General features: G+C 54.2%; 1 protein-coding gene and 1 long non-coding RNA gene across 2 annotated transcripts in view; both read left to right on the forward strand.

Annotated features, from left to right (window-relative positions):
• Positions 1-13287, forward strand: part of LOC135289658 (TOG array regulator of axonemal microtubules protein 2-like) — a 311721-nt gene that overhangs the window by 63782 nt on the left and 234652 nt on the right. The window lies entirely within an intron of this gene.
• Positions 8095-11105, forward strand: LOC135289919 (uncharacterized). Its single transcript, XR_010352655.1, has 2 exons — positions 8095-9533; positions 9897-11105. It is a non-coding gene; the product is annotated as an uncharacterized LOC135289919 (long non-coding RNA).

Genomic DNA, 13287 nt, shown 5'->3' on the forward strand with positions numbered 1-13287 from the left:
TTTTTACAGCAGCCTTCATCCAGGTCTTCTTCTAGGGAATTTCGGAGGAATAAGACATGAGTGCCTCTGCATTCCCATGCACAATGCTGCCTCCAAAATACTCCAGCCCTTCTCCATTTGGCTCCTTCCATTCCTGTGCAGAAGAAGGAAATTCAGTAGAGGGGAGGTGCAAGAATTCACAGGCAACGTGGGTGTACATTGGGGCCTTCACAGCCATCACTTTGGTATGAGGTCACAGAGCTCTGTTTGATGTCAGGTTCCAGAGCCCCACTGTGCTCTTCAGTGCTCACTCTGGGCAACACTGCAGCAGCAGCAGCAGCAGCAGCAGCAGCAGCAGCAGCAGAAGAGTGTTTCTAGCAGGGGGGATCATGGTCCTGAGCCGCTACCTCCTGCTGCTCTTTCTCGTGGCCCTGCCAGCCCAGAATGCCCAGAGTGCTCCAGCAGCTGGGCAGGGAGCAGGTAGGCAGGCAGGGGCCAGCACACAGCCCTGGCTGGCAGCAGCGGGGCCGGGAGCAGGGATGGCTGAGCCGGGATGGCTGAGCCAGGAAGGCACCACGGGGCAGGCAGAGGGGCAGAGGCTCCAGGGGAGGTGTGAGGGGCTGCAGCTGCTTTAGGGTGCAGCATGGAGAGAGCTTCCTAAGGAGCAAGGATGTGGGGAGGGTCGGGTCAGGCCCGGAAGCTCAGCAGCAGTTCTCCATCACTCAGCAGTGGCTGTCCGTCCCTCCGCTCTGGTTGGCCAGCCTTCTGGTCCGGCTCCAGGGCTGACCCGCACACAGATCATGTGGGCACGCCACGGCTTTTCCCTTCATGTGGGAGCTGCCAGCTCAGTGTCCCAAGGGCAGCCAGACCCCCCTGCAGCTGTGAGGATGCAGACCTGCCTGAGCGTGCCCTATCAGTGCCTCCCACATCCAGGCCTTGAGGTGTGCCCATCAGGGCAGTGCACGTGATGGTAACTTCTTGTGGGTGTTTGCTTGTAGTTGTGGACACAGAGAGTGCTCTTTCAGCCCCTGAGCGAGGGGCAGATACCGTGCTGACTCCGAGCTGGTACCTCAAGCGTGAGTAGTCAGTCTGTCCTGCCTTCACAAAAAGGAGCGCCCCTTTTCCCTGTTTTATTCACGAGAAAAATACCGTCATAGGTTAACGTGCTTTTGTAAATCTAACAATAGGGATGAACGATGACAAGGTTCCTGAAGAGTTCCCTGAAGGATTGCCGGATGTTCCAGAGGAGCTCCTGGCAGCCTTGCATGAAGCCCCGTCTGGTTAGTATATCCCACTCTATTAACCCTGGCAGCCGGGAAGCTGAGCTTTTGCTTCCTGTAGGCATGTGCTGTATCCTGGACAGCCAGAAGCACTCAGTCAGAGTCTTGCTGCAGGCCCACTGCATTTCACACCTCCTGCAGGGAGCCCTAGAGATGGTCCAGCACAGCCTCTGCTGGCAGCTGTGCTTCCAGATGACTGCCAGGGGCATCTCCAGCTGCTGCTGCAGTTGTAGCATTCCTGGCCAGGGCTGCTCTGTGCAGACATTGGCATCCAGATGTTGGGCAAAGGCCAGTGCTGAATTTGGGTTCGCCACACGCTCAGCACCGCATGGAGGCAGCAATGACATCAGAGCAAGCCTTGGCTGCCCCTTGCAAAGCTCAGGCTCAGGGACGGCTTGAAGCTGGAGTCCAAGGGTGAGGGGGAACCTGAAGGTACTCCTTCTGTGGGTCATTTGGTTGATTAAGTCTTGGCTGGTTTGGGTCTGCACTTCTTGTTGCACTGCAGAAAATCCAGCTGTCGATTCCTCCTGTCTTGGGGGGGACAGCGGCCTCGTCAGCGCCGCTTGCCGCAATGCCCAGGCCATGGTACCCTGCTTGTGCTGAGGGGCAGTGGCTTCTGCTTAATGTGTGCAATGTCTTGTTTTTCTGAAGAGACAGATTCTGAGACTGTGCCGGAGACCTTAGCTGTGGAAGAAAGTGACATTGTGCCAGGCTCACATGAAAAAAGAGAACCAATAGAGGACACCAGGACACTTGCTGAGCCTGAGGAATATTCAGGTGAGTGCTTGCTAGATGCTGTCTTGGGCAAAGAGCAGCATTTCTGCTGCATCCCTGCAGTGCTCTCCATGGGTGAATTGCAGGTGCCCAGCACGCAGCCCGGGCCTGCAGCCCGGAGGACTAGATGGGGCAGTGCTGCTCCCTGGCACACACTGGCCTCTTGTGCATGAGAGCTCGATGGGATCCCTCTTGGTCCCTGATGCTAAGACACCAGAGCCAGAGGAAGCCATCTCTGAAGACAGCATCAGATGTCAGTTCTGATCCACTGGCAGTGCCAGTCCTTGGGCATCTGAAGCACACTGTGGGGTTATGCCTAGTGCAGAGCACAAACGCTGACTCTTGCATTGTCTCTTCTCCTGCCAGGGTCATCCGGTGGGCAAAAAGCCCAGACTGCTGGACACTGTGACCCGAGCAAGTACTACATCCTAGTAGGGACAGTAGCAGCCTCAGCTTTGCTTCTGCTTGGGGCAGTGTCTGGCTATCTAGTCATGCATCAGCTGCTGAAGAGAGACAGGTGAGTTATTAATTGCTGCCATTGGCAAGGAAGTCTTTGCAGCATGCAGGAGCGCCCAGGTGGCTCCTAGCAGGGCTCTGAGGAAACTGTGCTCCAAATTGCTATCTGTGAGGAGTCTTCTTGGAAATCTGTTTCTGCAGGAGGAGCCAGGAGGACAAAGAGGCAACAGGACAGGACTGGGACTCTTCCTGGGAAAGCTGTGGTCAGCCTAGAGGTGAAGCAGAGCCAGGAGAAGGAGCGGGAAGCGGCGAGAGAGCCCAAGGCAACGGGTTCAGGGACAGCTGCCGCCTGTTTCCTGAGCTCTTTGCAGCAGAGCTCGCCCGGCTGTACAAGAACATGAGCGCATACCCGTCACCTCTGCCCACCTGCTCCTTCTGTGCTCTGGCTGACAACGCCTCTTCACGGGACCACTGGATTTCCCTGGAGTCACCTCAGCCCACAGCATCCTCTTGGCCCTCCTACCACCAATACCTGCAGGACTACTATCTCTTAGAGGATGATGATTAGTGATAGTGATAGCCATAGATAGTGATAGTGATAGCCATAGATAGTGATAGTGGTAGTGATTCTTTTAGTGATAGTGATAGGGACACTTGACATTAGAGGGTGGTGGTTGTTTTAATGATAGTGATAGTTAATATTAGAGGATAGTGATGGTTTTAATGATAGCGTTCTTTAATATTAGGGGATAGTGATTGTTTCAATGATAGCGTTACTTGATATTAGAGGAGGGTGATTGTATTAGTGATAGTGATAGTCATAAATAGTGATAGTGGTAGTGATTCTTTTAGTGATAGTGATAGGGATACTTGATATTAGAGGGTGGTGGTTGTTTCAATGATAGTGATAGTTAATATTAGAGGATAGTGATTGTTTTAATGATAGCGTTCTTTGATATTAGAGGACAGTGATTGTATTAGCGATAGTGATAGTTAATATTGGAGGATGGTGATTGTTTTTGTGATAGTGGTACATTTAGTGATAGTGATACTTGGTATTAGCAGACAATGATTGTTTTCTTGATCTTGATAAATAAATATTTTTCCAAAAGCAGTAAATTCTTGCCTGCTGCGGCTGTTTCTGTTGGGGCAGAACGCACAGAGCTGGGAGCAGGGCTGGGGCTGTGACAGGAGCTCTGAGAAGCTTGCACTGCAGTACAGGAGCTGCTTGTGCCACCTCAGCCTGCTTTCCCAGCAGTGGCCGTTCACAAAGCTTTCCTGCACCAGCATGGGGACACGCTGGCTAGCAGTGACATGCAGAAACTTCTCTGGGAGCTCATTTGGGATGCTGCCCCGAATCAGGAAGGTCTGGGCAGAGAGGGAAAGATGTTCTGCGAGGGATGGCTGTCCAGCAGTGAGCACATCAAGGAGACCCGAGGTGGTGACTTAGGTCGTGGCAGTCCCTCCCCGAAGAGCTTCAAGAGAGGAGCATCAAGGAGCAGAAGGCTGGAGCCGGGCTGTGTGAGAGGGGAAGGAATGTCCTATCAATCACAGGAGCCTTCTTAAAAATTAGATGGATAGCAGTGAATATAATTATAATAAAAATTACAGTCTTGTCGCACGCAGTATGGGAAAAAAGCCCAGAGCTGGAATGCAACAGAGAACTTTTGTGGAGGATTTTGTGAACAGCTAGCTAGTTGACAAAGGTCACACTGATATAATAGCGTTAGTTAAGCAAGAAGGAGATGAGGATAGGAGTCAGCAGTCAATGTCCAAACCTGGCAAGGGCACTGTGCCCTTGGTGCAACATCAGGATGGGGGAGAGGATCGTTAGTTAGAAATATGAAGAAAAGATGTGGACAGCTGCAACATAGTAGCCACAAGAATGCTAAGGTAGGCGTAGTTAGCTGATAAGTAACTAACCAAGAATGAGCTCGCCTTTTGCAATATGTATTGGCCTCATTAACACCAATATAAATGTATGTGCCTACCAATAACGTTTTGAGATTTGCTGATCACTCATATTGAGTGCCGCATTTCTTCCGCCGATTACCACAAACTTTGATGTGATCTTTTGCTTGAGCGAGTGTGGCAGTTGCAGGCTCCTTTATCCCTGTTTTTGGACTTGACTTAACTTTTAGTTCAGGGAGATTAAGACTCAGGCAATATAGATGGGGGTATTTCCTGCTGGATTTCTCAAGTGATGGAATGTAGGAAGGCCTTCCAGGTGGAAAGAAGTGACGGAGTGCCTGTCTCAGATGAAGAAAGCGAGGCACTGCAAGAAACCAGCATGCCAGGGCACTGCTGTCCTGGGCTCACGAGTCCGACTGACGGTGGTCCTGCAGGCCTTTGCCCATGCCTGCTCCAGCTGGGCCATCTGCAGCCAAAGCTGGAGGTGTGAGTGCAGCAAAGCTGCTGTCCAAGGAACGCAGCACAGCTGCTGTTGAGGCTGACTGTTGCCTGCAGTGTGTGGGGAGGATATTGCCGGCAGCAATTGCCGGAGAGATGCTTGAAGGCATCTCTGGACAGTGGGCTTTTGGGGGGGTCCTTCTACTTCTTGCTCGGGTGGTAAAGACTGTCCCAAGACAATGCTCTTCCCTTTGAAGTGATGAAGAGGAAGCACTGAGCTCCTCAGCCTTGTTCCTCTCCTCTGCTCTCCACAGCAGCTCCAGCTGCGCCTCTGCGCTGTCTCTCATGGGCCTGTCTGAGATAGCAGCAGCTCTGAGATAGCCACCTCCTGAGAGGGCAGCCCAAGGCTCTGTTGAGAAGAGAGCTGTGCCTCAAGCCTTGAAGCAAGCCTGACAAACTCTTCTCATATAGACACCCACACTTGCAGCCTTCCAGATGCACAACTGAGAGCTGTGGGACATATGCATGCTCATGCCCTGCAGTGCCCTTTCTGAAATGCCTCGGCTGCTTCTGAGGGAGCTGACATGCCACTGCGGCAGCAAAAGAGCTCTGGATTCAATGGGGTCTGGCAAAAAGCGTGCCTGGCATTTGCCTTGTGTGTTGCTCTGTCCAGTGGCCAGTGCTTTGGTTTGCCACCTCATCCCTGCTCTCTGCCACTGGGGCCGGGAGGGGCGGGCCCGGGGCTGTGGGGCTGTGCCGGCCCCGCTTCCCGGGCCACAGCTCCAGCTGCCGCCGCTGCCTGGGAGCGGCCCCGCTCCGGCACGAGGGCCGAGGCGCCGGTGCCGGGCCCCATTGGCCGCTGTCGTGCTGCCGCAGGAGAGCTCCCCGCCGCGTCCCAGCTGCAGAGAGCGGCTGCCGGGGCGGTTGGCCTGGGAGTCTGAAGCGAGCATGGCCCAGAGAGCGGAGCCGAGAAATAGAGACCCAAGAGACAGGGGCAGGAAGCAGAACGGAGAGACAAGAGGAGCAAAAGAGGGCCAGGGAACGGGGCCGGAGCTGCGGGAAGGGGCAGCAGGGACAGAGGAAGAGACGCAGAATGAGCAGGAGGGAGCAGGAGAGAGCGAACGCTGGGCTGGGGCGGGATGGAGACTGTTGAAGAAGCTTTGGAGGGACAACAAAATAGAGAGCGAGTGGCAAAGAACAGGGCTATAGCGGGCAAGCAAGGGACGGGCAAGTGGCTAGAGCAACACAAAAGGAGAAGACCGGGGGCAGTTTTTGTATGTAATCCAGTAAAGCCCGAGGTGTTTTCCTGCTGCAGTGGTCGCTGCGAGCCAGCGGCAGCAGCTGGGGCTGAGGCCCGGCAAGCGGAGCCGGCACAGCCCCGCAGCCCCGTGCCCGCCCCTCAGGGCCCCGTGCGCAATGGCGGCAGCAGGGGACGAGGAGGCCGCGGGCTGCGGGCAGCGCTGCCGCCCCGCCGGGCCACACGCCGCGGGCGGCTTCAGCAGCAGCACAGGAGCTCTGGGGACACTGGTGCCGCAGCCGGTGACGGGCCGCCGAGCAGCACAATGGCGCGGAGCGCGGTAAGGGAGAGCCTGGGCGTGTGGCCCCTCAAGGAACAAAGGAGGGCCGTGTTCATCGGTGCCTCCCCTCGGGCAGGAATGGAGGGCCCGAGATGGTGCTCAGAGCCAAGGCCGAGGCAGCTGGGCAGCCTGCCTGGGTCCTACGTAGGAAGGAGATGTCACCAAGACACCCTCCAGCCTGCTCTGGCCCTCTGCTCATTATGGGCTCCGGCCTTCACGGTGGGCAGTGATGTGTGCTTGATTCCAGAGGATGCCATGGGCCGAGTTTCTGCAGCTTGTCAGCTGCATAGGACTCTTACGAGCCTTGGAGAGAGACCTGAAGGGTGGAAATCTGTCAGTGCCTCTTTGCTTGTAGCTGGAAACACCTGGGGCTTAAGTGGTGCTTCAGGGACAACTGTACCAAAGGTGCTCTAGAAGGTTGTCCAAGAGCTTCTGAGCGGAGGTTGCCTGGCACACATAAGTCATGCATATTTATTTGCCAGAAGAGCTGCTCGGCTAAAAGGCCAGCAGTGTTACCTGATATCTGCAGCAACCAAGACATTTGTGTGTGTCCCGTGGCGGTGCCTGATGGTGTCCGAGGACAAGGCAGAGGGAGCTCAGGGGCTCTGGATGACTGCTTGAGGGATCTGGGCCGCATGTGGTATTTTCTTCCGCCACGTGCAGTGAGCCAGACCCAGGAAGGCTCTAGAGGTGAATGGCCGGCAGCCTGGTGTTCCCAGCAACAGTGTGGGAGTTTGAGCGTGGGTTACTCTACAGGACAGCAGGCCTGATGGTGGCACATGGGCTACATCTGCCTCAAAGGGAAAAAGGCTCTTGGCTCCAGAGTTAGCAGGGCTCCTTGAGAGAGCTTTAAGTAGCATTGGAAGTGGAAAAGGGAGTAAAGCAGGCTGACGGGGGAGATGCGTCAGCACTGCACAGCCATGTTTGTGTGACAGTGGAGGATGGAAGCAGTGCTGCCATCAAAGGTCATGAAAGTATAGCAGAAGTCATGGGAAAAGCAGGTTTTTGCCACAATTCTTTCAGACCAAAATACTACCAAAGAAACACTCTTGAATTTGGGCTTTTTACAGCAGCCTTCATCCAGGTCTTCTTCTAGGGAATTTCGGAGGAATAAGACATGAGTGCCTCTGCATTCCCATGCACAATGCTGCCTCCAAAATACTCCAGCCCTTCTCCATTTGGCTCCTTCCATTCCTGTGCAGAAGAAGGAAATTCAGTAGAGGGGAGGTGCAAGAATTCACAGGCAACGTGGGTGTACATTGGGGCCTTCACAGCCATCACTTTGGTATGAGGTCACAGAGCTCTGTTTGATGTCAGGTTCCAGAGCCCCACTGTGCTCTTCAGTGCTCACTCTGGGCAACACTGCAGCAGCAGCAGCAGCAGCAGCAGCAGCAGCAGCAGCAGCAGCAGCAGCAGCAGCAGCAGAAGAGTGTTTCTAGCAGGGGGGATCATGGTCCTGAGCCGCTACCTCCTGCTGCTCTTTCTCGTGGCCCTGCCAGCCCAGAATGCCCAGAGTGCTCCAGCAGCTGGGCAGGGAGCAGGTAGGCAGGCAGGGGCCAGCACACAGCCCTGGCTGGCAGCAGCGGGGCCGGGAGCAGGGATGGCTGAGCCGGGATGGCTGAGCCAGGAAGGCACCACGGGGCAGGCAGAGGGGCAGAGGCTCCAGGGGAGGTGTGAGGGGCTGCAGCTGCTTTAGGGTGCAGCATGGAGAGAGCTTCCTAAGGAGCAAGGATGTGGGGAGGGTCGGGTCAGGCCCGGAAGCTCAGCAGCAGTTCTCCATCACTCAGCAGTGGCTGTCCGTCCCTCCGCTCTGGTTGTCCAGCCTTCTGGTCCGGCTCCAGGGCTGACCCGCACACAGATCATGTGGGCACGCCACGGCTTTTCCCTTCATGTGGGAGCTGCCAGCTCAGTGTCCCAAGGGCAGCCAGACCCCCCTGCAGCTGTGAGGATGCAGACCTGCCTGAGCGTGCCCTATCAGTGCCTCCCACATCCAGGCCTTGAGGTGTGCCCATCAGGGCAGTGCACGTGATGGTAACTTCTTGTGGGTGTTTGCTTGTAGTTGTGGACACAGAGAGTGCTCTTTCAGCCCCTGAGCGAGGGGCAGATACCGTGCTGACTCCGAGCTGGTACCTCAAGCGTGAGTAGTCAGTCTGTCCTGCCTTCACAAAAAGGAGCGCCCCTTTTCCCTGTTTTATTCACGAGAAAAATACCGTCATAGGTTAACGTGCTTTTGTAAATCTAACAATAGGGATGAACGATGACAAGGTTCCTGAAGAGTTCCCTGAAGGATTGCCGGATGTTCCAGAGGAGCTCCTGGCAGCCTTGCATGAAGCCCCGTCTGGTTAGTATATCCCACTCTATTAACCCTGGCAGCCGGGAAGCTGAGCTTTTGCTTCCTGTAGGCATGTGCTGTATCCTGGACAGCCAGAAGCACTCAGTCAGAGTCTTGCTGCAGGCCCACTGCATTTCACACCTCCTGCAGGGAGCCCTAGAGATGGTCCAGCACAGCCTCTGCTGGCAGCTGTGCTTCCAGATGACTGCCAGGGGCATCTCCAGCTGCTGCTGCAGTTGTAGCATTCCTGGCCAGGGCTGCTCTGTGCAGACATTGGCATCCAGATGTTGGGCAAAGGCCAGTGCTGAATTTGGGTTCGCCACACGCTCAGCACCGCATGGAGGCAGCAATGACATCAGAGCAAGCCTTGGCTGCCCCTTGCAAAGCTCAGGCTCAGGGACGGCTTGAAGCTGGAGTCCAAGGGTGAGGGGGAACCTGAAGGTACTCCTTCTGTGGGTCATTTGGTTGATTAAGTCTTGGCTGGTTTGGGTCTGCACTTCTTGTTGCACTGCAGAAAATCCAGCTGTCGATTCCTCCTGTCTTGGGGGGGACAGCGGCCTCGTCAGCGCCGCTTGCCGCAATGCCCAGGCCATGGTACCCTGCTTGTGCTGAGGGGCAGTGGCTTCTGCTTAATGTGTGCAATGTCTTGTTTTTCTGAAGAGACAGATTCTGAGACTGTGCCGGAGACCTTAGCTGTGGAAGAAAGTGACATTGTGCCAGGCTCACATGAAAAAAGAGAACCAATAGAGGACACCAGGACACTTGCTGAGCCTGAGGAATATTCAGGTGAGTGCTTGCTAGATGCTGTCTTGGGCAAAGAGCAGCATTTCTGCTGCATCCCTGCAGTGCTCTCCATGGGTGAATTGCAGGTGCCCAGCACGCAGCCCGGGCCTGCAGCCCGGAGGACTAGATGGGGCAGTGCTGCTCCCTGGCACACACTGGCCTCTTGTGCATGAGAGCTCGATGGGATCCCTCTTGGTCCCTGATGCTAAGACACCAGAGCCAGAGGAAGCCATCTCTGAAGACAGCATCAGATGTCAGTTCTGATCCACTGGCAGTGCCAGTCCTTGGGCATCTGAAGCACACTGTGGGGTTATGCCTAGTGCAGAGCACAAACGCTGACTCTTGCATTGTCTCTTCTCCTGCCAGGGTCATCCGCTGGGCAAAAAGCCCAGACTGCTGGACACTGTGACCCGAGCAAGTACTACATCCTAGTAGGGACAGTAGCAGCCTCAGCTTTGCTTCTGCTTGGGGCAGTGTCTGGCTATCTAGTCATGCATCAGCTGCTGAAGAGAGACAGGTGAGTTATTAATTGCTGCCATTGGCAAGGAAGTCTTTGCAGCATGCAGGAGCGCCCAGGTGGCTCCTAGCAGGGCTCTGAGGAAACTGTGCTCCAAATTGCTATCTGTGAGGAGTCTTCTTGGAAATCTGTTTCTGCAGGAGGAGCCAGGAGGACAAAGAGGCAACAGGACAGGACTGGGACTCTTCCTGGGAAAGCTGTGGTCAGCCTAGAGGTGAAGCAGAGCCAGGAGAAGGAGCGGGAAGCGGCGAGAGAGCCCAAGGCAACGGGTTCAGGGACAGCTGCCGCCTGTTTCCTGAGCTCTTTGCAGCAGAGCTCGCCCGGCTGTACAAGAACATGAGCGCATACCCGTCACCTCTGCCCACCTGCTCCTTCTGTGCTCTGGCTGACAACGCCTCTTCACGGGACCACTGGATTTCCCTGGAGTCACCTCAGCCCACAGCATCCTCTTGGCCCTCCTACCACCAATACCTGCAGGACTACTATCTCTTAGAGGATGATGATTAGTGATAGTGATAGCCATAGATAGTGATAGTGATAGCCATAGATAGTGATAGTGGTAGTGATTCTTTTAGTGATAGTGATAGGGACACTTGATATTAGAGGGTGGTGGTTGTTTTAATGATAGTGATAGTTAATATTAGAGGATAGTGATGGTTTTAATGATAGCGTTCTTTAATATTAGGGGATAGTGATTGTTTCAATGATAGCGTTACTTGATATTAGAGGAGGGTGATTGTATTAGTGATAGTGATAGTCATAAATAGTGATAGTGGTAGTGATTCTTTTAGTGATAGTGATAGGGATACTTGATATTAGAGGGTGGTGGTTGTTTCAATGATAGTGATAGTTAATATTAGAGGATAGTGATTGTTTTAATGATAGCGTTCTTTGATATTAGAGGACAGTGATTGTATTAGCGATAGTGATAGTTAGTATTGGAGGATGGTGATTGTTTTTGTGATAGTGGTACATTTAGTGATAGTGATACTTGGTATTAGCAGACAATGATTGTTTTCTTGATCTTGATAAATAAATATTTTTCCAAAAGCAGTAAATTCTTGCCTGCTGCGGCTGTTTCTGTTGGGGCAGAACGCACAGAGCTGGGAGCAGGGCTGGGGCTGTGACAGGAGCTCTGAGAAACTTGCACTGCAGTACAGGAGCTGCTTGTGCCACCTCAGCCTGCTTTCCCAGCAGTGGCCGTTCACAAAGCTTTCCTGCACCAGCATGGGGACACGCTGGCTAGCAGTGACATGCAGAAACTTCTCTGGGAGCTCATTTGGGATGCTGGCCTGAATCAGGAAGGTCTGGGCAGAGAGGGAAAGATGTTCTGCGAGGGATGGCTGTCCAGCAGTGAGCACATCAAGGAGACCCGAGGTGGTGACTTAGGTCGTGGCAGTCCCTCCCCGAAGAGCTTCAAGAGAGGAGCATCAAGGAGCAGAAGGCTGGAGCCGGGCTGTGTGAGAGGGGAAGGAATGTCCTATCAATCACAGGAGCCTTCTTAAAAATTAGATGGATAGCAGTGAATATAATTATAATAAAAATTACAGTCTTGTCGCACGCAGTATGGGAAAAAAGCCCAGAGCTGGAATGCAACAGAGAACTTTTGTGGAGGATTTTGTGAACAGCTAGCTAGTTGACAAAGGTCACACTGATATAATAGCGTTAGTTAAGCAAGAAGGAGATGAGGATAGGAGTCAGCAGTCAATGTCCAAACCTGGCAAGGGCAGTGTGCCCTTGGTGCAACATCAGGATGGGGGAGAGGATCGTTAGTTAGAAATATGAAGAAAAGATGTGGACAGCTGCAACATAGTAGCCACAAGAATGCTAAGGTAGGCGTAGTTAGCTGATAAGTAACTAACCAAGAATGAGCTCGCCTTTTGCAATATGTATTGGCCTCATTAACACCAATATAAATGTATGTGCCTACCAATAACGTTTTGAGATTTGCTGATCACTCATATTGAGTGCCGCATTTCTTCCGCCGATTACCACAAACTTTGATGTGATCTTTTGCTTGAGCGAGTGTGGCAGTTGCAGGCTCCTTTATCCCTGTTTTTGGACTTGACTTAACTTTTAGTTCAGGGAGATTAAGACTCAGGCAATATAGATGGGGGTATTTCCTGCTGGATTTCTCAAGTGATGGAATGTAGGAAGGCCTTCCAGGTGGAAAGAAGTGACGGAGTGCCTGTCTCAGATGAAGAAAGCGAGGCACTGCAAGAAACCAGCATGCCAGGGCACTGCTGTCCTGGGCTCACGAGTCCGACTGACGGTGGTCCTGCAGGCCTTTGCCCATGCCTGCTCCAGCTGGGCCATCTGCAGCCAAAGCTGGAGGTGTGAGTGCAGCAAAGCTGCTGTCCAAGGAACGCAGCACAGCTGCTGTTGAGGCTGACTGTTGCCTGCAGTGTGTGGGGAGGATATTGCCGGCAGCAATTGCCGGAGAGATGCTTGAAGGCATCTCTGGACAGTGGGCTTTTGGGGGGGTCCTTCTACTTCTTGCTCGGGTGGTAAAGACTGTCCCAAGACAATGCTCTTCCCTTTGAAGTGATGAAGAGGAACCACTGAGCTCCTCAGCCTTGTTCCTCTCCTCTGCTCTCCACAGCAGCTCCAGCTGCGCCTCTGCGCTGTCTCTCATGGGCCTGTCTGAGATAGCAGCAGCTCTGAGATAGCCACCTCCTGAGAGGGCAGCCCAAGGCTCTGTTGAGAAGAGAGCTGTGCCTCAAGCCTTGAAGCAAGCCTGACAAACTCTTCTCATATAGACACCCACACTTGCAGCCTTCCAGATGCACAACTGAGAGCTGTGGGACATATGCATGCTCATGCCCTGCAGTGCCCTTTCTCAAATGCCTCGGCTGCTTCTGAAAGAGCTGACATGCCACTGCGGCAGCAAAAGAGCTCTGGATTCAATGGGGTCCGGCAAAAAGCGTGCCTGGCATTTGCCTTGTGTGTTGCTCTGTCCAGTGGCCAGTGCTTTGGTTTGCCACCTCATCCCTGCTCTCTGCCACTGGGGCCGGGAGGGGCGGGCCCGGGGCTGTGGGGCTGTGCCGGCCCCGCTTCCCGGGCCGCAGCTCCAGCTGCCGCCGCTGCCTGGGAGCGGCCCCGCTCCGGCACGAGGGCCGAGGCGCCGGTGCCGGGCCCCATTGGCCGCTGTCGTGCCGCCGCAGGAGAGCTCCCCGCCGCGTCCCAGCTGCAGAGAGCGGCTGCCGGGGCGGTTGGCCTGGGAGTCTGAAGCGAGCATGG

This window comes from Passer domesticus, chromosome Z, assembly GCF_036417665.1.
Source record: "Passer domesticus isolate bPasDom1 chromosome Z, bPasDom1.hap1, whole genome shotgun sequence".
NCBI lineage: Eukaryota > Metazoa > Chordata > Aves > Passeriformes > Passeridae > Passer > Passer domesticus.